This window comes from Columba livia, chromosome 3 (genome assembly GCF_036013475.1).
Source record: "Columba livia isolate bColLiv1 breed racing homer chromosome 3, bColLiv1.pat.W.v2, whole genome shotgun sequence".
In the NCBI taxonomy this organism is placed as follows: domain Eukaryota; kingdom Metazoa; phylum Chordata; class Aves; order Columbiformes; family Columbidae; genus Columba; species Columba livia.
In genome coordinates this window covers 53706616-53732062 of record NC_088604.1, presented here as the reverse complement: position 1 = coordinate 53732062, position 25447 = coordinate 53706616, and the positions used below count along the sequence as shown (strand labels likewise).

Sequence of the window (25447 nt, the reverse complement as noted above, 5' to 3'; positions counted from 1 at the left end):
CACAAAATAATAGGAACATGCAGTGCTGTAAGTATGAATTAGGCAACCTGTGGTTGACTTTTGCATCATATAAATATACTAGTCAGTCCAATGCTGAAAACAGAGCCAGGAATTCAGTAACCAGTGTCCCTTTTCCAGCTATTAGTGACTCCCAAAGCTCCTTGGTATAAAGGACCTGTATGGAACTACCCATGGGAGTAGGGCAAACTTCCAAAGAGAGCTGTATATGATGACTAATAATATATTAGCCAGAAATTGAGAGTATAAATATATGAAGCAAAATTAAAGCTCACTGAACTCAATTAGAGTTTTCTACTGGATTTGTTGTCATTGAATCATGATGGGAAAGGAAGACTTGCTTAATGTATGTCTAAAGCGATACATACAAGTACATCATTATTAGTCATGTTACCAGTACATTGCATCTGTTGAGCGAAGGTCTAATAGAGTATTTCTGATATTGGATTGGGTAATTTTTGAGATGGGAAATTTTCCTCTAAAGGATGCTTGAGTGCTGACAATTTATCAGGGTTGTTTTTTCCCCTTGCATAGTGTGGACACATGTTTAGGGAGATGGTCATCCAGTTTACTAGTTTGGTTTAGTTGTCAGCAGCAGACATTGGGCTTTCTTCATGAGGACATTAATCCGCAGAAACTCAGTATCATTTCTTTCCAAGTTATTGCTGAGCCAGAAACAACTTCATTTTGATGGAAGGCTGCTCACATTTTCCATTTACTCAGTTGTTCTCTTTCTGTGTTAAGCTCTATAATCATGATATTAATGTTCAAGTAATGAACATTTCTCCAAATTTTCATTAATACCAACTAAGTAGAATTAAGCCCATGAAATCAGCAGTTCACATTTCTCTTGTTTATTACACTGAATCCTACCATAGACAGATAATTAAATAAATTTATTTTCTTTGTGCTACTTGGTGCGTTGATTAAGGCTGTTCTTGACAGCCTGACATTCCACTAAGTGCATGTCTTCTAATCTTTTCCCCTTTTGCTATAAATTTAAGAGTCTTCCAATTAGTGCAGTGGGCTAGCGAGACAGAGACTATTTACGTGGGATATTCACTTCTCTGCTTAGAAGGTGGACCATACTGCCTTCCACAAATGCTAGCTTCTGCAAAATGTATCTTTCTCTTTACTATACTTGTCTTCCTGGTACAGCTGCCTGCTTGCTCCTCCTACGACCAGGGAATGACAGCAATGGATGGTGCAGACCAGGAACAAGGAGATGTGATGAAACTTACTAGTAAGAATCCTAGTAGTGCTACAGTGCAAAGATAACCCAAGGAATCTGCCATTATCTACAGAGTTGCTTCATAATTTCAGTTAGCCCAGGGGTCTTTACTGCTCCTGGAGAGTTCCAGCTGTTAGGATGTCCAGCCTTCTAGTAATCTTTTCCCAGGGAAAATTCTTCATTCTTAGAGGTTTAGAAGGGAATGTTACCATCTCTGAGCTCTGATGCATTATAATACTTGGAATCGGTGTAGAGTACAGTTTCTCACTGTCTTTTATAGCACTGTCATTTTATAAAAGCATAATAAGCAGCTCTAGATCTTCAAAATCCTGTAGGGATTGCCATTTTGTGTACATTTTAAAGGTCATTCCAAGGAAAAAGGTCATATGAATATAATTACTAGTTGACCTCCCAACAAGTTTGGATTGCTGCGAGGCAAAACATAGGGTATAACTTTGGAAGAGAGAATTTTTCATTTGTAAATGCTCAGCAAATGAAGCAAATTGGCAAATGAATCAAATTGATGAAATAGCCTGTGCTATGCCCTTGCCCTTGGGATGCAAGAGTTCTTCAGGTATGAACTCAGTTTTGAGTGTGCAGCCATTACAAACAGCTACCTCATAGATGCCTTTGTGACACAATGTGTTTCATGTTTAATAACCCATGTTTTATACCAAATGTAATTAGGGAAAGTAGTGGGCACCAGCAGTGTAAATAAGTAGCAATTAAACTACTTTTCTATCTATTACACATGGACTAAGTTTTTGGTCACAATATTAAAACTTTTAGTATTTTGTGACAGAATTAAAAATAACAGGTACTCACTCTGAATTGTTTGCTAAATCATCTAAATCTACATTTGATGAATATGGCTAACCGGACTCACATGCATTAAGTGAACCAGAACTAGAAATTATTTAAATACAGCTTTGATGTTGTCCCAAAATTCCAGATGAATACTTCTACCCACTAGTGGGCATGCACATGGAAAAATTGCTTCTGAACTACTAAACCTAATATTTTCCTTTTAGCCAACATAAATGTCCTTAATGCAAAAATCTGGTCCTTTAATAAATTAGAGATTATGTGAACTTTGCAAAATGCTTTTTATAGGCAAGAACTAGTCCTGACAAAAAGCTTCTGTGAATTGGTTTACTTGTATCTCTACTGTTTCCTCAATCGGGAGGAGGATCAGTCCAGGAAAGAGTCCCTGGAACCTTCAATGAAAAATAGAAATTAAGGGACCTGGTAAATTAAAGAGACATTTGCTTTGGAAATCGGGGTTTATATGTGTTGTCTCAGCCATTACAAGCTTGTTTCAGAACTATTAGTAACTGTGGAATTTCCAGTGTGTAGGCAAGGATTTTACTTTTGCTGGTCAATGCATGGTCAGCCTTGTTACAGCAAAGAGATTAGCCTCAGAGAAACACAGACACACAACTTTTGGGAAAAATGATACCAGAGCTCTCTTTGGACTTGTACTTACGCATTAGAGAATGAAAGAAAATAATTTAGGTGTAGAATGCTGTTTTTACAGTCTGATTTTGCAATTCCTTGCTGTAGTCTTTATTCATAGAAGCCATCTCATCTGCAGCAGTAGTGGGACTATTTCCTTGATTAAAGCCTTCTCAAACTTCTGATAGATGAAGATTCAGAGACATCATTAAAGATTATTTCTCTGACTTTCAAATATGGCTCTTTTTAAAAAAAAAAAAAAAAAGAGTTGGACAAAAGAATCTGATTGCACACTGCAACAATTTTAACATTGTAAATCTACAGACAGAAATGTGTTTCCTCTGTATCCACTTCAAGTATAGAAAAACTTGTGTTGCTCCACTATAGGCCAGTAAGAAATTGTGTGAACAGAGGTCAAAGCCATGCTGAACCCTAGCTAATAAGCCTCACTGACCAGAAAATATGTTATGTGAGAACTAAGACTGCATGACACATGTTCACACACTTCTGTGCAGATTTATCATGTATATTTGATCTCCAGTCTTTCAGGAGTATCTCTTTGCCAAGAGTTATTCTCAGGAAGGATGAGCTGCAGAGTATGAGGGACTACACCTTCCCAAGGGGCATTTGGTATAAGTGACACTAGAGCAGGTGGCCTGTTCAACAAAGGTGCTTAGTGCCTTATTGTTGCACACCCAGCTCTGCTCTTCTGAGGTGTCCAATGGCTCCTGCTCAAGCACTGTGGTGCTTCTGAAGCAGGTTCCCTACACCAGGTCTGGAATAAATGTGAGTGGAGTCTGATCTTGTTTGCCCTTTTGTAGTGACATAAACTCCCCCTAGAGACATCTGCCTGGTCCCAAAGAGAGACTTGAGTAGCCTCAGGTTTTCTTTACACTGTCTCAGCCATGAAGCATACCTGAAGTCTACACAGCCCAACACAGAGCTGGGGGTAAGGTGTGGAAAACCAGAATATCATACTCTGTGTGATATCCACTGGGCAAGCAGAGTATCTAGATAAACTGGCTTCCATCTAATTTGCATTACTTCAAATCTATTTCTACATCTGCATTCGCTCCCTTTATGTCTCCTCACACTGAATTCCCATCCAGAAGTTCAAGAAGCTTTATCTGGGTGTTAAACAGTCTGGGAAATCAATGCAAAAAGAATTTGCAAGAGTAATCAGGCAAATGTTTAGAAAAAAATGGCTCTGTTTATACCCTCTTCTGTTCAAGCAAATGATTTTACTGCTAGATATTTTCAAACAGAAAAGCTTAAGACCAGGCCGGTAGTCATTAACAGTGTGCAGAATATGAGTTCCAAAACAGCAACCTGGATCTAAGCATAGAGTCCAGCCAGTCAGAATGGAAGTGCATTTTATGACCTATTTCTCCCACCTCACATAATCAAAACAACTCAAACTTCTCTTTTTGAATACATGACAGTTATAACACACTAATTGCAACTAGTCTGCAGGCCAAGAATTGTTCAGAACAATTACATGGTACAGTTTCCAAAATCCATGTATTTGAGAAAGTTTCCACTTGTAGATTTTAAACTGGAAAAGTACAAATGCTAAAAAATTTATAATGCTCCACAAGTAATCTCCTAAACTTGGACATTAGTTTATTAGTCTTTCTTTCTTTCTCTCTTTCTTTCTTTCTTTCTTTCTCCCTTCCTTTCTTTCTCTTTCTTTCTTTCTCTCTCTTTCTTTCTTTCTTTCTCTCTCTCTTTCTTTCTCTCTCTTTCTTTCTCTTTCTCTCTCTTTCTCTCTTCCTCTCTTCCTCTTTTTCTCTCTGTCTCTCTCTCTCTTTCTCTCTCTCTTCCTTCCTTCCTCCCTCCCCTTACTTTCTTCTTTCTTAAGACAAATAGAAACACTCAATAGAATGTACTTTCATTGAGCATTCAAGAAAATGGATTAAAATCCTTGCTCTTCCTCATATAGACTACAGGCTTGGTCCCAGGTGCCTTACTTCCTAGTTAAGTAATATATATTATAGTGTGGATTCATTTTCATTTTCACAATAAATCCCACACTGTGGACCTGATAAACTTTTTTTGTGTGTGTGTGGAAAAATACATTGTTGAAAGTTCCCAGCCAGTTCTAATTGTAAGTTTGTTTCTAGAAAGGGAAAAATGAAAGGGAGGACGTATAACCATATTTGTTTGGCAAATCACATGCTAAATGCATCCTTCTGGTGGAATGAACAGATGTGGAATGAAAGGCAGAAGAATCCAAAAAATCAGTCTTTGAGCTGGCAACAGGAGATTTATGTTGTAGTCTCGCTCTGTCACTGACTGATTTGGGCTTTACTTTCCATCTCTTTGCCTTTTTGTATCCCTTACATGTCTTGCCTATTTAACTTATAAAAACTCTGGCATAATAACATTCCCTTAAAATCTGTAGCTGTTCAGTGAAACTCTGCACCCTCCATGGTAGCAGTACTGCCACATTAGCAATGGCAAACTGTGGGGACCTCTCAGCCTAGATCTAAGTAGGCAAAGGTAGGAAGAATTGCTTCAGCAGTGGGAACATGAACTCTTAGGAGCAGTTTTTAAGAGCCAGTTCTAGCAAACCAAGCCGAGCTTCTTCCAGCACAGCTCTCAACCTCTAATTGCAAGTGCAAGCCTCCTATTCATCTCCACTGTCCAGGGAGTTCTCTGTGCTTGCATAAATTTAGAGCTTTGACATGAAAAGGATGAGGCTTTTCTCATCCTCAGGAACTTTTCCAGTTAGGGACTGATACTGTTACTATTTAAAACCAAAAGAACTTTGATGCCACAGAGGGATACCAGCATAAGCCAAGGTGAATGTGATAAAATCAGCCCCCAGTGCAAAACATCAAACCTTTCAAACACTGGTACTTGACAGGTTGGTTCTTGTTTGGTTTTTGGCATTTTTTTTTCCACTTGGCTGCATGGAGTTTAGGCAACAGGTCAAAATTCTACTCCCACAACACTGAGCCTGGGAGACATGAAGTTAATATCAAAGACGGCTGAGTCTAGCACTGTGCTCACACCATTAATCAATAAATGTGTTGCACATATTGCTAAATGGATAATTTATCTCAGTGTTAAAATGACACATAGCATCTTTATAAAACTAGAAATAATTGTTCTTCAGTAATATAATAACAGCTATGCATGGGTTTTATGGAACTTTCCTTTGAGTAAAAAGGGCAGTTATGTTGTGGCACCAGGTTTTATTTCTTCCTCTTTCTAAATTTCATTTTTAGTCATTTAGGAGGATCTTTTTTCTATTTTTAGTTGTCTTGACTCATGCTTGAATTTACTAAATTACTCTTCCCAAACGCTCACAGGGAGAGCCTTTTGAATTAAAGGATAAAGCTAAACTCATTCCCATTCTGCAACTAAACTAGTATATTACATGCAATTACTTATGATTCATCCAAAGTGGCTTCCCATGGCCCTATAAATCTTATGGAGTCAGAACATTGTGGCATCATCTCTGATGATAGTTTTCATTCTTTTGCCAGGCATAATACTCCTTGAATTGGAGAAAAACTTTTCCTGCTTAGCAAGGACTAGTTACACTGCTGGTGCCAGTAAATTTGGGGAACTGTGTCCAGCATGACAGACAGAAAGTAGATATTTCCAATGGGACTCAGCACCAACATCCAAAACTGCAATCTTCTAAATTCCTGCTCATCTGTTGCCACACCCTGGAGGTGCCTAAGCTCCACAGGCACCAGCTTTTCACATTAAAATTCCCCAGACTCCTGAAATTCTGCCGTGGGCCTGTCCAGAAATGCCTCTTATGTCATGGCACTAAATTATCTCACATCCCAGCACTGTCAGATCTAATGAACTCAGGTTTCCTGCACCTGCACCCGTCTTGCCCAAGGGGTAGAGCTGGCGGGTGTTCCCAAAACATAATACTCACAGAGAGCTGCCGCAGTGGCAATAGTTGCTACTCTCCTCTGCTGTGCTCAAGAGCTCCTTGGTCAGAGCCTTTTCCCTAGATGTGGGAAATCTGGGGTTTACACCCTCCTGTGCCCAAGGAGATCAAAACCCACGCCCTCATCATGAGGTAAGGGCTGTTCTAGGTGAAAGTGCTCTCCACCCTGCCCTTTGAAGCTCTTCCATCCTACAGGAGCAAACCACGGCTTTGCAACATCCATAGAGAACATGAGTGAGCATGATGCTTCGAGAGGTTATGGCTCTTGTGGAAGAAGGCAAGGGAGGTTTTGGTGCTGTTTCCCTCCCCTAAGGAGTTTCTGGGTGTTATGTCCTAGGTCAAATGTATAAATGGTCTTTTTGAAGCACTTATGGGAAGGGGCTTCCCTAGTGCTGCTCCATGGGAGGCCAAGGAGGCTGCCAGAGGTGTGTTTCACCCGAAGCCTGTGTCACACCTCCTCAGTTGACCCTGCCGCTGGACCTCTGAGCACCACTGCAGCTCCTCCTGGCTGGCTCTCCCGAGGGCCTCGTGAAGGCTGATTTTCTAAACTCTTTCCAGAGTAGCAAAACAATAACACGACCTAACAAGGACCTGCTGCAGCATTTCAAGCACGTATGATGTCCGTCACACTCCACCTCCCAGCTGCCCTGCAGTCCCACAGGCAGCTGTAGCTGCAGCCACCCCACAGGAGGCCAGCAGGCACCCCCTGTCCCTATGGCAGCCTGGCTGCCAGGTGGCAGGGATGCTGCTTGTCCTCATTTGCCATGGTCCAGGAGCTCTGCCCTCCCAGCTTGCTGAAGCTATTGTCTGCTTGACAAACGGCTTGAGGAAAATGGTGAACTGGGTTTCTTCTCTCAGGGGTTTTGGAGAATGAGTTGCATATTTCTCTCCAATATGCATCTATCTGGGTGACAACCCTGCCAGACCGGGGCTGCCCGCTTCTGCTAGCAACCATTGTTTCCCAGGGTAATTTTCATGACATGGTAGCAGCCCCTGGGACCCCGTTTCACACTGAGCTTTTTGTTTTGCCTTGACTTTTGGAAGTTTCCAGTGACAATCCAGTTTCTAGCAGTGAAGTCATGCATGACACACAAGTGCCCTTCAGTCTGTGCCCTTTTTCGTGTGCTAGTTTGGATTCCTTGGCCTGCAAAGTCAAACCACTGCACCACTTCATAAGCTTGAGTGAGTCCTTCAGCTCGCCAAGTACATTGTTCAAAGATTAATTCCTGATCTTCAGTGCACTTCTTTGACTTTCTTAGGCATGTTTCCAGTGGAAGTGAAACTTGCAACATCAGTCTGTCTGCGTATCTGTGCCATCCACAGTGCATTTTACCTCCTTTGTCTGATGTCAAAAAACCTGACAGGGCCATACAGGTTTGACAGGAGAGATGGGGCCTTAGCATTCACAGGTTCTCCCCAACAGTATTGCCAGCTGATTTCTGTAGTGAAATAGATTTCTGTAGTGAAATATGTGCATACATGATACATGAGACATATATCATTGCCAAAATACTCTTCATAAGCAGGTTAGAAATATACAAAGATGACAGAAAATTTCATTAAAACTTGTCAACTAACAGAAACAGGTAGGAAAGCAGCCTTCACAGCCATCCATATTCAGAGAATTAATTATTGAAGGGCTGGTGACAGAACTGGGGTTAGTGTTTTAGAGGGCAGGCACTGCACGAACAGGTTTATGAATGCAGCCTGTGCAGCTCACCAGGTAAGGACAAGGGCTGGACCTGTCTTGAGGCAATTGTTTAAAGCTACCTCAGGAGTGGTTAGAGGTATATAACTAATGCCCAGGATCCATACCCACTCCATAAATCACTATGTGACATTGTTTGTGGAATTCGTTTTGATCTGGTCATTTCTAAGGGATACGTTCATCTAATTTTAACCTTTTCCATACAAAGCAACTGCAAGGTTGGACTCCGTGTTTGAATACAAGAGTCATACATGTTTTGTTTTTCCTGTGGTTTGCAGTATTCAGGACTTTTTTTCTGTTATAGAAGCTGACTACACTATAATCACTTCCAAATACTCCCCCTGACAAGGATAAATCAGCCTATGCTGAGCTCTGGGCTCCTATAGCCAGATTGCTGCCAATATCAAAGCCTGTTTAAAAGTAGCTGGGGGATCTCAGTGCTGCTCTGCAGATACAGATGTTTAACATTTCATTACTGAAGTTTCATGCTAGTCTCCTGTACGTGACTGAACTGGAACCTTTTCAATATACTTAATGCTGCAGAATCAGCTATTGTTGAAATAAGGCTATCTTCTGTATATCTTCTTCTGGGCTGGCAGGTGCTGCTGGCATACACAGTGAATCACTGTTTACCCCTCCTCCAGCAATCCCTTACGCTTCTAGAGCATTTCAGCCCTGGCAGAGCTTCTAGCAGCTACGGCAGTCTGTGGCTCCTCTTTGTTTTACTCCTACTGCCCTACGTGGCTGAGTAACCACTCAGAGCTGAGGACTGTGACCAGCCTGTTTCTAGGTGGTCAGCCCTGCAGAGCACTGTTCTTGCAGTATCCCACCAGGTGGAGAGGATAGCCTGGAAAAGCCCAGGCCCACTCAATACTGTGGCTGGCAGGGATCAGGAAGCTGTCACAACTGTGCTCCTTGATATACTACTCAGTGTGCTTTTACTATTTTCGTGCACTAAACACCTGCACTTCTCAAGCTAGAGGGCCTTGTTGATACATAGACATAGTAATAAAAGGACTGAATGGCTTTTTCAGTTGAAAGAGAATCATCCTGGTCATATATCAGCAAAGAAATTTCAGAAGATCCCATCATTTTCATGTGTTTTTACAGCCTCAGCAATATATTTTGGAATCATATCCTGGGCTACACCAAAAGAAATGTGGCCAGGAGGTCAAGGAAGATGATTCTCCCGCTCTGCTTTGCTCTGGTGAGACCCCAGCTGGAGTACTGCATCCAGCTCTGGGGTTCACAACATAAGGCAGACATGAACCTGTTGGAGGAAGTCCCAGAAGAGGGCCACAAAAATGATCAGAGGGCTGGAATACCTTTCCCGTGAAGAAGGACCAAGATTTGGGATTGTTCAGCCTAGAGCAGAGAAGGCTCAGGGGGAAACTTATTGTGGCCTTTCAACACTTAAAGGAAGTTTATAAGAAAGCTGAATAGAAACTTTTTACCAAGGCCTGTAGTGCCAGGACAAGGGGCAACAGTTTTAAACTAAAAGAGAGTAGGTTTAGATTGAACATAAGAAAGACACTGGAACAGGCTGCCCAGGAGAAGCTGCGGATGCCCCATCCCTGGAAGTGTTCAAGGCCAGGTTGGATGGGGCTTTGAGCAACCTGATCTAGTGGAAGGTGTCCCTGCTAATGGCAGAGGAGGTGGAACTAGGTGATCTTGAAAGGCCCGTTCTAACCCAAACCATTCTGTGATTCTATGTTTCTATTAGTCTATGAAGAAAATATACTAGCTATACTGAAAGGAAAGTGGTACATTGTAAGGCTTTAAACTAAGTTTTTTGTTATTCTATTTGTTTGATATTTAGCAGCTCTTGTAAGAGTGACTCACATCCTAGCTTGGTAGTGACTAATTAAAACCACTATCTCTTCCAACAAGACTACAGACCAACTGATTTTAGTAACATTCTTCATGACATCACACCTCGGGAGGCAAAATTTGATGAAGTTCAACTTGAAACTGTAAATAAAATGGAAACACTGATAGATAGTTTAAAATTATGCCCAGAAGCTTTGCAAAGAGCTAACTAGAAGAACGGCTTGAATAATGTTAGATCATACAGTAATGAGACATCTTGACCCTTTAATTTTAGGAAACATTGTATGTGCATGTGAAAGAACACATTTCCAATGGCATGTGAAAACCCCAAAATTTCAGCTAAGGAAAGATCATTGTTAGTTTCCAAAATAATTCCATTTTCATGAAATTTCCACCAGAAAGGACTACACTCAGTCCTTCAGAGCTGTTTTCTCATCAGCACAATTTAGGACAAGTATCACCCCATGTGGCAGCAGATACTTTGGGGAAAGAACTTAGGCAAGAATAAATCAACAAGCAGATATGAAAACCAGCAGAGTTGGATGGATTAAATCAATTTAGAATATGGCCTATCTGTTGCATAAAAGTGCTCTTTGTAAATGATAATGTGACAAAAATGTGGCTTTCTTTTATTAATTAATTTATCTGCGCTAAATGCTAATGGAGACAAAAGGATGTTTGGACACAAGAAAAAATATACAGCAGCTTTACAATGTCATGAAAGTTTTACACAACAACCTCTCATGATAGGAGTGATTTTTGACATTTTCAGGTTCAGCAGACTTAGACCTTGCATACATATTGCACATACAAGAATACACATGAAGTTTTTTGACTGTTTTCATGGGAAGCATATTTATAGCAGAAGAATGATTTTGTGGACTGCCCTGTTTTATCCTGCAAGAACTCACAAACATTTTTCAAAAGAAGGTCTTTTTCAGTGTCAGTTTTGATCCTTGCTTCTCTCCCAGAGGATACTTAAAGGCAAGCCCCAGGAAGCATTGTCTGCCAGCTTAGGTCTGGGAGTGAAATTTTTACTACCATGTATCTTCATAGGAAAGCCAGTTGCTGCTGAATGAGATCCAAAACAGCCAGCATGTTAAGCTCGGACCTGCCCAAAATCCGTACACTCAGCATGCAGCTGCTGAAACCTACTTATTAGGGATCGCTGAGGGCAGAGGACGGTCTGAAACCTGTGGCTGGCACAGAGCTGCAGGTAGTCACCTCTGCCTGCTGCTGCTGCCCAGCCTGCAAACAGCATCGAGAAAGCTGAGAGGCGAAACTCCTTCAAAGAACCAAACAGCTCTCCTTGTAACCACTTTTAAGAAAAAACTGCTCACCATGCTGTTTTTTTATTTGTTGTTGGTTTTTTGGTTGGTTGGTTTTGGTTTTTTGTTTGTTTGTGGTTTGTTTGTTTGTTGCTTTTGGGTTTTTTCCCAAAAATATAAAAATATGGAATTAATTTACTCTCTTAGCCTGAGGGGTTGAATCCCACTGCTCTCAGAAGAGCAGCTGGCATATCAGGCTGTGGGATGGGAATAAAACTCTCCACCCACCTGACCTGCTGAATCTGAGCCACAGCACAGCAAAAAATTCAAGAGTCACTGGCTTGGAGCTGCTTGTTCCTGTCAAGACCAGGGCAGCTCTGGGCATGTATGAAGAAAACCTGTGCAGAGTTACAGCCCCAGAAGCCTGAGAGAGGGTAAAATTAAAAGTAGTGTCTAAAGGGGGAAAGTTCATCTGGGATTTTGCTGCTGGAAGGATCACAGGCCTGTGCTTTCATGCTTGTGCTGGATGGTGCTTCCACACTTCTCACCCACAGTGTCAGCACTTGAGCTTTGACATGCACAGCCTTTCACAGCAGTACAATGTTTGCAGAAAGCATGTGCTAACTCCACTGTCTGCTCCCTCTGCCCAGTCTTTGCTTTATGACCTCTTACAATCTGCCTTTGAGAAAGGGATCCCTGCCTGCTACCTCTCTTCTACCTCTGGACTGTATTATGCCTTCATGGTGATACTCTAATGTGAATAATAAAATGGGATGCAGGCCCTGCCTGTGCTGCTTGAGGTCAGTGAAGCTGAATCTATTTACAGCAGCTGAGAAACAGCACAAGTGTATTTGTTTTCCTTCTTAAGAAATCTGAACCCTTCATTTTCTGTTGCATTAAAAAGACACCGCATAATGATTACTTTGGTAGATCATTTCCCATCTGCTCTGGGTTGTCCCTTTTTATTTCTGACTTTATACTGAAGTCTGGGCAAAATCCTTTTAAAATGCTATATTTGCCTGTGAGCTGTGTCATGACAAAGAGAATGAAAAATAAAAGCTCAGCTTTTTATTTAACAAAAAGAGTTCTCAGGTATGTCTTGGAGAGAAGTAGGAAACAGATTCCAGGACCATCATAGTGGTGTGTCTGTGTAAACTTGTATAGGATATGTCATCAGAATTTGATAGCTTTTTATTTTTAGCCTGATGTCTAAATGAAACTACAGTAAGTCTGAGTTGACGGAAAATTGTTTTGATGTTTGAATTCCTTGGAAACAGAGGTACGCTGGTTGAAATAAATCAGTTTCTGGTTTTGGTTTGTGTACCTGAAATGTTATATTACCTCTACTGCACAGAGTCTATTAGAGGCCTAATTAGTCACTGCCCAGTACAGTGATCCACAAATCCATCGCTGCTCAGAAAGTAAAGTGTGTGCTTCTACAAACCTAAATAAATTCTTCTGTGTTTTTCAAGCAAGAGGCTATATTTTCAAGAAAAGTTATGTGGGAGGATCTCATACCTAGTTTACACTACTTTACAACAGCTATAAATCATAGCACAGTAAAATATCAGACCTGGCAACTCAGAGGTTTGAACAGCCTGCCCTGTTTATATAGATGGGGTGATAATACTGAAATTTTAATTACTTCTTAAAGTTGTCTCAGCTGATACCCTAGTGCTCATTAATACTGCAGTCACTTATGGCTACTGTGTTTACCCTAGAATCCAAAATCCACCTCCTAAACTGACCAGGTACCCAAACTTTCAGTTCTCTACTCCCCTTTCCTCCATGCACAGTCTCTTATCAGTTAGGTACATAATGAATTCACAATAACAAAATGTTTGGAGCATACTACAAGTTTAATATGAAGCATTAATAATGTGGAAGCTCCTCAACACTTTCATGAATAGATCTTTCCCTGTAGAATTAATTTTCATCTATGTATGTGTTACATATGGTCAACCTTCATTCTCCAAGTACTTCTTTCAATATTTAAACTAGGACAGTACTCAACAAATACGTCTAAACATTTGACTGTCAGAGACAAACTGTTGACTGTCAGAGACACAGAACACCACAACACTGCAAACACAAACTGCCCTCTTGTATCTTTCTCTACCTGTCATCCCATCCAAAAAAAAAAGCCCGCTAACTGCAGCAGATATTGTAGAACATCAGGAAAATTAACAAGTCCGAACAGATGAATAAAACATATTAGAGCTGGTTTTGCTCACAAAATCGGTCTCTCAACAGATTTACTTCTGCATTAACTGCTAGCATGAACACTTTGGATGCAATAAAAAGTCTCTGAGCTGAACAGGACTAATTCATGAAGAGTTCAATGTCGAGATCTTCAAACAAACCCTATCTTGATTTTAACATTGACTGGCTCAATAGAGATAGTTTGACCAAGGCTGTGCCCTTCAGAATCATTGTACCGATCAGGGCTATTCTGTATGATATTGTTCACAAGTTGAAAGGCAGACAATGTGCTTTACATGATGACAAAAACACCTTGATAAAAATAAATTATATGAAGCTCCACTGGAATTTTGAATGCACCAAACTTGTGTTACATGATTCAGGGAGAAATTGTAGGTCCAAATAGTACAGAGTATGCAAAGTCTGATGATGTTTTTGCTCCATTCATAAGTTTATCTGATGACTCTACTTCTAAAAATAATATTTAAAAACACACAAAACATGAATTTGCTTCTGCTTTTATTTGTATGTATTTATTTGTATGTATTTTCTATTGAAAACTGACCTCAGCCTCTTGAACTTCTTATAGAATAAAGACTCTCGTCAAATCTCTACATAAACATATCTCCTCTATTGTGTGCAGGGTAAGATTGTGCCATTTCTAAACTATAATCAAATGTTCTTTTGTCTTTTTTTCGCTTAAAACAATACACTGTTTTTAAACAGGGCATTTTCATTAAGCTATGCCTCACACAGATTTTGGAAGAAAATATATCATTATCTCCATCAAGGGTCAACCGCAGATTATAAGCTTCTTTTTGCTTTTATGATGAATGCTTTTGGACAATGATAAGATATGGCAAGAAATGTGTGAGAACAGAATTTTAAGTGAAGTACATTGGGTTCAAGAACCTTTTTCAATTATTTTGCATTATGTTAGTTGGCTAATATTGAATTGCCACACTCCAAATTAGTTCACTTCTACTTTTTTTTCTTTCAAAGGCTTCAGGGGGAACACTATGCATCAATTAAAGCTGATGGATGCTATTCCTCAACTTGGGTGATTTCCAAGGCCCTCAGAAAACAATCACCAAAGGAAGGTTATTGCAAGAAATACCAATGAAAAAAACAGACCAAGAGAAGAAAATCTGAGAAGCAGCCACATTGACTTGTGGTCTGCAGGACCCAATTACAGATCAGGGTTGCTGAAGTGGATGTAGGTTTAGAACCCAAATGTAACTGGTAACATTGCTTGAGAAAGCAAACCATTTCTGGATGTGTGCTGCAGAGCAGCAGCAAAACCATGCAGCAAAAATTTGGAACACACAGTGATTTGTTCACGTCATAGCAAAGCATAGGGAAAGGCTCTGAGGAGTGATCAGACCAGTCTGGAACAGGGTAAGCTGAAGGAGACATTGGCTGAAGTACTCTGTGGCCAGTCTTTATCTCATAACATGTAATAGCCAAGTGTTGCCTCAGACAGCTTAACTCCCACTTTGTATTTTGTAACGTGTTTCTACAGTGCTACAAGATGGAGCTCACGTCCCGCAGCCGGTGGCTGTATGATTGCGTGTGCAACGGTGAACTTGCGGATCAAGGGAGTGCAGGAACTTTTGGGGTGCATCCACACAAAGGGAGGCCCACAAACACATGCCTTGTTTTTCAGACTGCTTAGCAGAAGCTCACTCTCTAGTTGGGAAGCAGAGGGAAGCATTAGGCTTCTGCAAGTTTTCTGTGTTATTAGAGTAGGTATTATTGAACCTTCTAAGATTTAAGAGCAGGGTACACATGTGTTAAAGAAAAGAAAAAAAAATAAAACGCAGTCTCTCTCACACATGCATCTATAAAATATATGCACCAAATTCTTCAGATTACAGTATTTTGGCAATGAGTTTTCTTCATGATTTAGTCTTTCACATACTTTTATACATTAGGTAGCACACAAGTCTACTTCTATATATATTGTGATTAGTTAATCTAAAAGGAAAAAAAAAAAAAAAAGCAGAGTGGTCTCAGCTGAATCACACCGAGTTCATTCTTCTTATAGTACAGCTCTTCAGTAGATGAAGAACTGCATGGTTTGTTACACAGGCAAAACTCCCCAGAACAATAGGGCAAATCTGGCACAAAAGAAAAACAATCATTTTCTACTGGGTTATCAGCAAAAGAAGTGTTATGCAACAGCCACTTAGTATTATAGACAAAAGCTAGGGTCCTGCTGCAGAATGTGGCTTTGCAGAGATTTTGATTTCCTGACTTGAAACTAAATCCTGCAGTTCACCCACTTTGCTACATTTATCCCGCTTCAGGAGATCTTACAATTCCACTGCTATTAGTTATTGATTGATTGTCCTGTGAGAAGGATCCCACCACAGAGAGGAGAACATTTCTTAGTATTCAGTTTGTCTATAGGCCTACAGGGGTATGTAGAGAAGGGAGGACAACACTGTGGAGTGTCTCCACCTGCACTGACATTAGTAAGACTGATGGTGCTTCTCCCACTATGAAGATACTCGTTCTTTCAAAAGGAGAAAAAAAAAAAAAAGGTAACTTATCATTGGCTGGAGAGAGGCTGAGCCATTAACAATGCCATGGCGTGATTGATTTGTTTTTTCTAACACAGCCTGTGAAATATCAATGAGTTGAGAACACCCAGATGAAGGGAGGAAGATTAGGTAATACTGATTGAATTTCTACATGGCTCTTTTTTTTTTTTCTCCCAAACCAATATTTTCCTTGGAATAAGACATATTTGTCAGATTATACAAAAAGGAATATTTTTTCCTGGGGAAGAGGATGGTCTTGTGGTTAAAAAAGTGAACATGGTAATAGGAGTTTTCTGTTCTATTATTGTATATTTGACACATCAGGCCACATTCAGCTCTCACTATCCCACTGGCATCAAGGAGAGCTCTATCTGCTTAAGCCAGGTGTGCTGTTTCTGTCTGGGACTGGCACAGATATTATTCAGTGACTCTCTTTCCTCAAGTGTTTTTGTGAAGATAACATTCACTCATATCTTTGAGCATTCCGAGGTACTTCTGGAACACCAAGCATTTTTATTGTTTACCATTAAGTTACAAGTAGCAGTCTAAAAGGCCCAGCTGGAACCAGCATTTTTATTGTTCAGTTTTATTAGGAGGCCATCCTGATGTTTTATTACAGAAGTGTACTTGTCCTGTGTCTGAGTTGCTCCTCCATTAAACCTAGAAGGGCACCAGAGAGACATTGTTCCTCTCGCCTTAAAAAGGAAGGATTGTATATGTTCACAGGTCATGAACAATTTTTGGAAACTACAGGCAATTGAACTTACCTTTCTCGATGCTGACTTAGGCCTGCCTGGTTATGGATCTCTATCAGAAGCAGCAGCTCAGGTTTTTCAATACATCCATTTTCAGCAGAGCATCATTTAGAGAAGCTGAATTCATGCTATTGTTACATCTCTACTCAATCTCCTGTTCTTCAGATTTAAAAAAATGCAATTCCATTACATTTTCCTTATAGTCTTCTTTCCTTAGAGACTTCTCTGAGTGTAGTGCATTGACTGGTAGTTATGTTTGCATGTGAAAGTGTAGGGTATCTAGTCTGGGGGAAACAGTGCAAATAAGGCACTAGATTCTGCCTTTTGGGGTGTCAGGATAGCCTGCTGCCCAAGCTATTCCTTGGCTGATGGTACATAGCTTTTAGTCTTTATTCTGTCTTTCAATACCTCTATCACTCTTATTACTGATTCAGGGGACTGGCTTGAGCTCACTCTGCAGCAGGTAACCCATTAATGGGAGACAAAATGGGTTGAAGTTATTCAGTGCTCATTTCAAGGTACTTTTACCATCATTCTCCAGCCTTCACTCAAACTGCTTGAATTTGTGGTGAATGCAGATTACAATCTGAGGGCAGCTCTGCTAACATGTTCCATCACATGACATTGCAGAGAAAATTGCACATCCCATGAAAGGCAGAAAAAAAAACAAAACCACCCTACAAATCTGTTTTCAAGGACTTTGATTTGTTTACTCCAGTCTTCAAAGCATTATCTTGCTAGGAACGTGAGAATTTGGTAATATGGACAGGGTTGTGGGAAACACAAGTCTTATTTTGGAAGTACTCACTCAACAACAATCATTTAAGAACTATTCTTATTCAGCAAAACACTTCAGTTTACCTTTTCTTATCATCTTCTTAAGCAGGCAGACTGGAAAAAACATCCATGCCACAAAGATCTCCACTGAAGTTAGCAGCCATGCGTGAACTGTGTTGAACTCAGAACTGGCTGCGCTTATCCTGTAGCATTTTCTTGAGGAGCCTTATAATTACAGTTTTGTGTGTATGCCTAGCTCTGTTCACCTTAAAGCCATCCTCACATCGCACAGAATAAAAAAATATACTGTATTAAAGAGGAATCCAAATTTTCTCTAGTGCTCTGAGTACTGAGAACAAGTTCCTGCTTGTAACAGACCATATGTCCAAACATCTCCCAGTTTCTGGCCACCTTAGAGCTACCAAGCCCTCCCTGAAGTGGCATGTTCAGCTGCTCTCTAGTCAGTGGCTCTTATGCTGCCTTCATAAAAGTGAGAGCTGGGCTGTATAACCTAACAGCACACACTCTGTCCTGTGAGACCATTAAAGAGGGTTTAGGAAAGGGAAGCTGCAGTAATAAATCAGCCTCTCTAACCCTACCAGTACCCTAATCTCCAATTAATCACTCCAGATGGAAATTCATAATTCCTGTCAGCAAAAAATAAGCCGTAACAGTGTGGCCAATTCAAGAACTGAAATAGAAACATGTAAAGCACTGCAAATTAATCCCACAAAAATTACACAGATCAATGAACATAGAAAGTGATCCCAGCCTCTTCTTTGCACAGATACCATTAAATATTTGCAGACTGCTTCCTTAAGAGCCCTAAACCCTCCACAAACAGAACTTATTTGGAAAGTAGTTAACCAGTTTCTCTGCCACTTAAAACATATTAAACAAAGTGTGGCAATGATAGTATTGCATATTGATTGAAAATGAAGCCTTGTCTACAAACTGCAGTCAATTTGCTTTGGCAACAGAGAATGTACCAATGCTCAGCCCTTCCCATGTCCACCCAAGGTGAAGGGAGGCATAGATGGCTACTTGCATTTCTCTTAGCTACCCACTACCTGTGTTGGATAGGCCCTACCACTCCACAGGTAGCCTCCTTTCCCTTCGGCAGAAAGTGCAGACCATCAGCCCACTGAAAAACAGTGAGATTTGTGTTGTCTTATTTTTTATTTTATATTTTTAATAGCCCACCCTGAGCATGGAACACAGCATTAACTGTGGAAATATCAAAGTCCTTAGTTATTTTTCCCTCTTCAAGACTGGTGTCAGTGGAGGAGCAAAACAAAACTACAGCATTTGGCATAAATCACAGTACACTCTAGCTGAAAATTTGCAGTATCATTCGTCCACAGTCAGCACAAGTCCCACTTGCTGAAAGTGCAATGTCATAGAAATGCAGTTATCATGCCACTGCCAGCATTTGCATAACAGATGGTCATTAAAGGGAGGCTGAAGGACATTACTATAGGAACAGGGAACATCAGCCTCAGTTAAGGATATCTGTTCTGGCCAGAAACTTATAAACACTAGGAAATCAAAATGACTGATGAACAGTAGGTAAATCTACTTTGCTTGTCATTTTGATTTCTTTTTCACTCTACTAGATTCTTATCCTGGTTAAGCTTAACAATTTCCAAGTATAAAAAAGAATTTAAAACACTGGAGAGACAATGTCAGATCCTCTTCCAAACTAATCTGCCAGTCCAAGAGAAGTTGTGCCACACATAAGGCAGCATAAAGCAAATAAAGTTACACAAAGCCATGCAGCTGCACAAGTTTGAATTAGATCATCATAAATGTAGTGTGTGGCCCACCACGGCCACCTCACAGTGCTCCCAGCAAACCAATCTTATAGCGATGCTTTGACTAACTTAATCATTCTGCCCACAAGCCTTTATGAAATGTCTCAGACAACAGCAGAATGAACTGATCAAAAGCAGAGAAGCCTTCTATTTTTCACCATGAACTCACAAATCAGTAGTGAGTTGTGTCATTCATAGCACATCAGGAGACTTCCAGCATATGACAGCATCTCAACTCCAGATCAACTGCTAGGAAGAAACATAAAATTTAGGAAGGTACATTAAACTGCAGGCAGCACACACACGCACACACACACACACACAAGCGTTTGATACTACTTGCATTAGTTTGTTTAGTCCAGTACTTTGCTCTGAACTGATGTCATCACTCTGCAGCACCATCATAAGGAAGCACCTCACCTGCTGCAGGTGGTCACAGCAAAATCCATTTCAGTGATCACATTGATTTACTACAGCTGAAGACCTCAGTGAGGTCGACTAACTTCAGTGAGGCCATTAGGTTCAACCTTGGTCTTTCACAATATCTGTAATCACGGTGGTGTCCATTTTACACTTCAGTGGTGCTAAGAAAGAGCCAGTATTGTTATGCAAGAGGTCTCTCAAACTGGGCTCTGACTTCCATGGTGACAATAAGCCCTCCTCAAATGCTTGTTTCCTTTTTTAGCAAATATTTTCCAGCAATCTGAAAAAGGTCATGGCCATCTTAAATCACACATCAGAGTATTTTGTATCTTATCAGATCAACACTTCATCTGTTTGTCCCAGTCTTGAAAAGACATACATGTCTTTTGAAATGTATTCACTAGTAGTAACGTAAAAATACAAAAAAAGTAATCAGTAGAAGAAACACATCTGTCAAAAATGTACAGACAGACTATTATTTTGTATCTATAAAGAACAGCTTAGATGATAGGAAACTATTTTCTTCATTTTTTTTCATAGATAGGCTCTTACAAATGATTGCATGAATTTTTCCTATCAACTGAATTTTAAAATTAACTTTCAAAATAATATGTTATGAGAAATGTTATGTAAGTTGTTAGCACTGAGATCTTATTTTTTAGCTTTATTGTGGTTATTTATATACATGCATATCACTGTAAGAGAGCAGAGCCATAGGAAATCCAAACAAATGATATTTCTGAGTAAAGGGTTCTTTGCTGTAGTTTATATATATGTAGCTTTTAACGTAAATATAGTGCAATGAAAATCATAAGAAAACTTGGCATTCAGACTTTCCTTAAGTAGTTGAAAAATTCTTAGCTTGAAACTGTCATTTATCTGCCATTTCTGAAAGGTCATTATATCCATAATATAAACCATTATGTTAAAAATAAAGGCACTAAACATTTATAATAGCATATGCAATCCCTCTTTACATTAATCAGAGCATTCATATGAGTCTTTTATGCTGTAATTCTTTTTAGCTTTGCTTATATTTGCTTCATATAATTGTTTTGGCTAATTGTTCAAATTACTCCACTGTACTTACTATTCTTTCTAATATTTCTCCAGTATTTTCTTGCACAGTTGCTCTAAGATATTTAAAATGCAGATTATTTCTTATGAAATAACTCGTCAATACTTTCTCTTACAGAAGGAAATACCTAAAATACACAATTCTTATTAGATGATACTTTTACAGGCCACAGTCTTCCACTATTCTGTTCATTTCTAGAAATAAGAATAACAAGAGGCAAGTAGGTGTTCTGTTTTAATGTTTCACTCACTGATTATAAGTGACTCCAAGCTTCAGGCTCACTCAGGCACTGGCCTCTCTGGGGAGGATGCCAGCTGAAAAGGTGTTTTTGAAAAAATACACACTTTTGTGTGGGAGAGCATTGGAACAGGGAGCACCAAATGCCTCCCACTAGATAATTGCTTGATGGTGGGTAATGACCCAGCAGAGCCTGACATGGCTGAATTCATTGGTATGAAGGAGGTTTTTAAATAATGTCAGTCCCAGTTGCTGTACTGAAGACAGAGTGCTGTTTGCTCTGTAACATTTCTTTGACCTTTGTGGCAGCCTTTGAATAAACCAAGTTCTTCACATCTTTTCCTCCCCTCCTCTGGAGGAGTTTACTTCCATCAACTCTTCCACTCAGATTTCGTGCTCAACATCATCCCTCCCACCAAACTCAGAGGCAAATTATTCAGTTATGTGAGGGGCCAAACCTATGTTATCTGCCCTGTGATTACTAATTACTGCCACACACTTAATGAGAAACCTCTTCTTTCCTTGCTCTTTTTGCTATTGCTCCTGTTTTCTTTGCAAAATTGAACTTATCTCAACTTCTAGCAATCCCCAGTTTTTCCTTGACATTTCTCAACCTTTAAAACACCAGATATTTTTCTTCTGCTAAAACATTTTGTCACACTGCCTCTAATATCCTTCTTAATTTGGTTCTTTAATTAGGTTAGGAACATTTCTCTATAAGCCTTTAGCCTGACATGGACTTGTAAATCATCATAGTCCCTGGCCTACCTGATTTAAAGAAATCCCAGCCTGCAAAACTAGGCTTATTAGAAGTTTTGACATATGCACCAAAAGATTAACACTTCTTATGTGGACAATCACACACATTGTTGCCTGCTTGGCATATTTCTTGTCTTTAGCCTTTTTATTTTTTGGACATTTTTTGTCTTTTTTACAGGTCAAATCATACTTATAGTTGGTTTTTAATGAATAAACTGCTTTAAAATGCCTAAAGGTGTTTTTTTAATTTATTTGCTCATTAAAAAAAAAAAAAAAAAAGTCTCATTTTCTTCAAGTCCTTTACCATTTTCTTTTTTTTTTTTTTTCTGAATTAAGTAAAACATGAAACTTTCATATCTTTTTTTATTCCCTGGATGTAATGATCTTCTGACTCTTTCGCTACTTCTTCCAAGTTTTTTCCCTGTTTTGTTATCCTGAGTAAGAAATCTTCTGTGTCTGCCCAGTGTTTCTGTACCAAACCACTATCCCAAATAGTGCCATTTTTAGCTCACACTCATATCTGTGGGTTTTCTGTACAGTTCAAATTGCTGTTTGAAACTTTTTCCAGGGCTGCAAATATAAATTGAAACTGCCACCAGTGCATTTGTTTTCCAGCAACTTTTGTGCCAGTAAAACTCAATCATTAGAGTACTTATGAAAAATGGTCTTTACAAGGATGGAAGATGACTCCCCTCATTTAATGCACACCTAGTGTCTCTCTCTCGAAAATTACAGGGGTTTGCTAATCTTTCTTTCTTAAAAAAAGCTCTCTGTTAAGAGATTGGACCTGGAGCTTTCAAGATCTCAAAACTGAGTTCAAGTAGCAACAAAACAGGTAAACTTCTGACTTAAACTTTATAATTGAGGAAGCCATTGCAGATATATTTTGCAGTGCTTATCAAAGACTAAGAAACTTTCACTAAGCTTGATAATTTCTTCCACTTCTTGAACAAAAAGCAAAGGCAGAAAAAAAAATAATATTTATCTCAACAAATGGTTTGTGTGCTACACATTTTTCAACAAAATGGCAAGATGACTGAGAGTCCAGATGAGGCCAAATCCTAACTCAAGTCATATGGATTTAGCCTCCTTCCTCAGTCAAACTGTCCTTCAGACAGTGAAACTTAAATGAGGGATTTGGCCAAAACCCAGCATGTTTTGCAGTTTCATAATTCCAAAGCAATCCTTATGATTTCTCATGAAGTCTCACCTTGTATATGTTAATGATAATTTCCATTTTCTGTCCTAGCCACAAACTATGACTCACCAAGTATGCTCTTTCCTGACTTTTGGGTTTGTTTTTTTTTTTTTTTCATCTGTGTGCCATAGTGTTAAAATGCCAACTGTGGTTTCTGCCTGACCCTCCTTTTCATTTACCACTGCCTGTACATGTAGTTATATTTTAATAAATGGAAAGGGTTCTTACAAATGACCCTTATTAACAGCTTACATGCTTTGTTGCACAGAGCAGGTACGTCTTGGCTGAAGATCCTTCATTCCATCCTGAGACCTGGGACTTCAAAGCACGTTGTCATACATCAGCCATCTGGCAAAACAAGCATGGCAAAGAGATCTCTGGTCTCGCTGCAGGCACGAATGCTGTTGTAACGACTCTTTCCAGGGTGAATGTACCTTCTTCCCAAGTACAGTACGCTGCAGTAAATATGCTGAAAGCTGATGGAAGTCCCAGCAACAGAGAAGTCACGGTGACCAAGTTGCTAGATATGTAGCTCTAGCACTTCTGCCACGTACCAATAAAACAAACCAACATGCTTCTGCAAATTCATAAGGATGATAACTACAGCTGATTATCTGACAGAGTAGAGCTCCCTAGTGTGGGAAATGACATGGTAAGTTCTGCCAAATATTTTCCATTTCCTCAAATTATTGTTTCTATGTTGCTCACTGTGAGTTTTAGCCAGTTGACCTTCATGAACATGCTGATTTCAGCTGGGCATTCAGGCCTCCCAATTATCAGCACTGAGAATGAAGAAGATGCATGGCTAAGGGTACCCACATGCTGCTGACCTTCTAGATGTTTCATTATTTTCTCCAGGGTATTTGAATAATAGCTGAGCAAGATAAGTGACAGTAAAAGCAACACTGGATTCATTTTACTTACAGAGTCATCAGCTTGAGTAAAAAAGAATAGTACTAGGAGTCTCTAATATTCTCTCTGTAGATGAGCAGAACGGTGGGAAAGCCAGAAACAACTTTGTTCTTGTGCTCAGTACAAGGTTTTCACAGCCATTAGAGGTCACCACAGACTCCAGTGAGCTTCTCTGTGAAATAGGACAACTCATCCAAGCATATAATGCTCTTCAGGGTTAATACGAAAGAGTAGTGACTGCTTATATGATTTACTGGGCTAAAAAATGTTGGCAATAAAATTTGGACACAGAAATTGACCAAGCAGGATGAACTATGATTCAAGTATTATCTGTTGAAGAAGACAGAATTTTCAGCAAAGAACATAAAAAGAAGAAAATATATATATATATATATAAATTTTTTAAAAAGAAATAAAGTCTTAGGCAGTGCTTAAAAGACATAGATTTAAAGTAAATGAGAGCTGGATCTTTCTGTGTTAAAAGAAAATGAAGAAATAACTAATGATCAGAGTCCAAGTTTGGGAATAACTTTGTTCTCCTCATTAAAAAACATGTATGTTGCAATGGAAGGCAGAAGCCTTGAGATGCAAATGATGACTGACTGACTTGTCTGTGAGTTCCTGTTATTGACCAAGACCCTCTTTGCTGGTTAGGGAAACAAATGAATGTCTCCTTCCTCACTAAATTTCTAACCTAAAAGAAGGAGCAGGGGGGAAAGAGAATGGAGATTGGTATGGACTGTCAGTACAAAAGTGTAGAAAAAAACTACTAAAAAGCATTATCAACAGTGCCAGCATACCAGCAGTCTCCTTGCTGGGGTAGCAAAATTTGATTTTGCTTACTCTGCTGAGAAACCTTGAGCTGGGAATGTGCAAGTACATGTCTGAAAAATCTAGGAAGTGGGTGGTGAAAGCTGGCCAACAGAGAGAACAGAGCTGGATGCTAGGGAGGATGGCAGCAAGCCATGAGACAGCCTGAGAAGTGCAAGGGGTAGTTCATTTGATACGGCAATGAAGGAGGAGCCAGTAGAAGAGCAGAAAGCCAGAGAGGGCCATAGGAACAGGCAAATAAGCACTGCAAAAACCTCCTGGAAAGACAGGTATAGGAAAGCACTGCATTAGCCAAAGAAAGAGAAATTAGTATAAAGGTTCATGGAGCATTAGTAAAAATCCCAGAGGATGACTCTGGATTGCCAGGAAACTTTTCTCTTAAAGGTGTTACAAAGAAGAGTTTAGACATAGTCTGAATTTGTAGAACTGAAGGAGATTGTGTGTATTATGCTTAGAGTACAAATGGGAATGACAGGCAGGAGGGTGGTG

At 39.7% G+C, this 25447-nt stretch overlaps 1 long non-coding RNA gene across 1 annotated transcript in view; it reads left to right on the top strand.

Annotated features, from left to right (window-relative positions):
• LOC110362581 (uncharacterized) overlaps positions 1-25447 on the top strand; it is a 72174-nt gene that overhangs the window by 12839 nt on the left and 33888 nt on the right. Inside the window, exon 2 of the long non-coding RNA XR_010471320.1 lies at positions 23484-23867. This is a non-coding gene — a long non-coding RNA (uncharacterized LOC110362581). The remainder of the gene's footprint in view (positions 1-23483; positions 23868-25447) is intronic.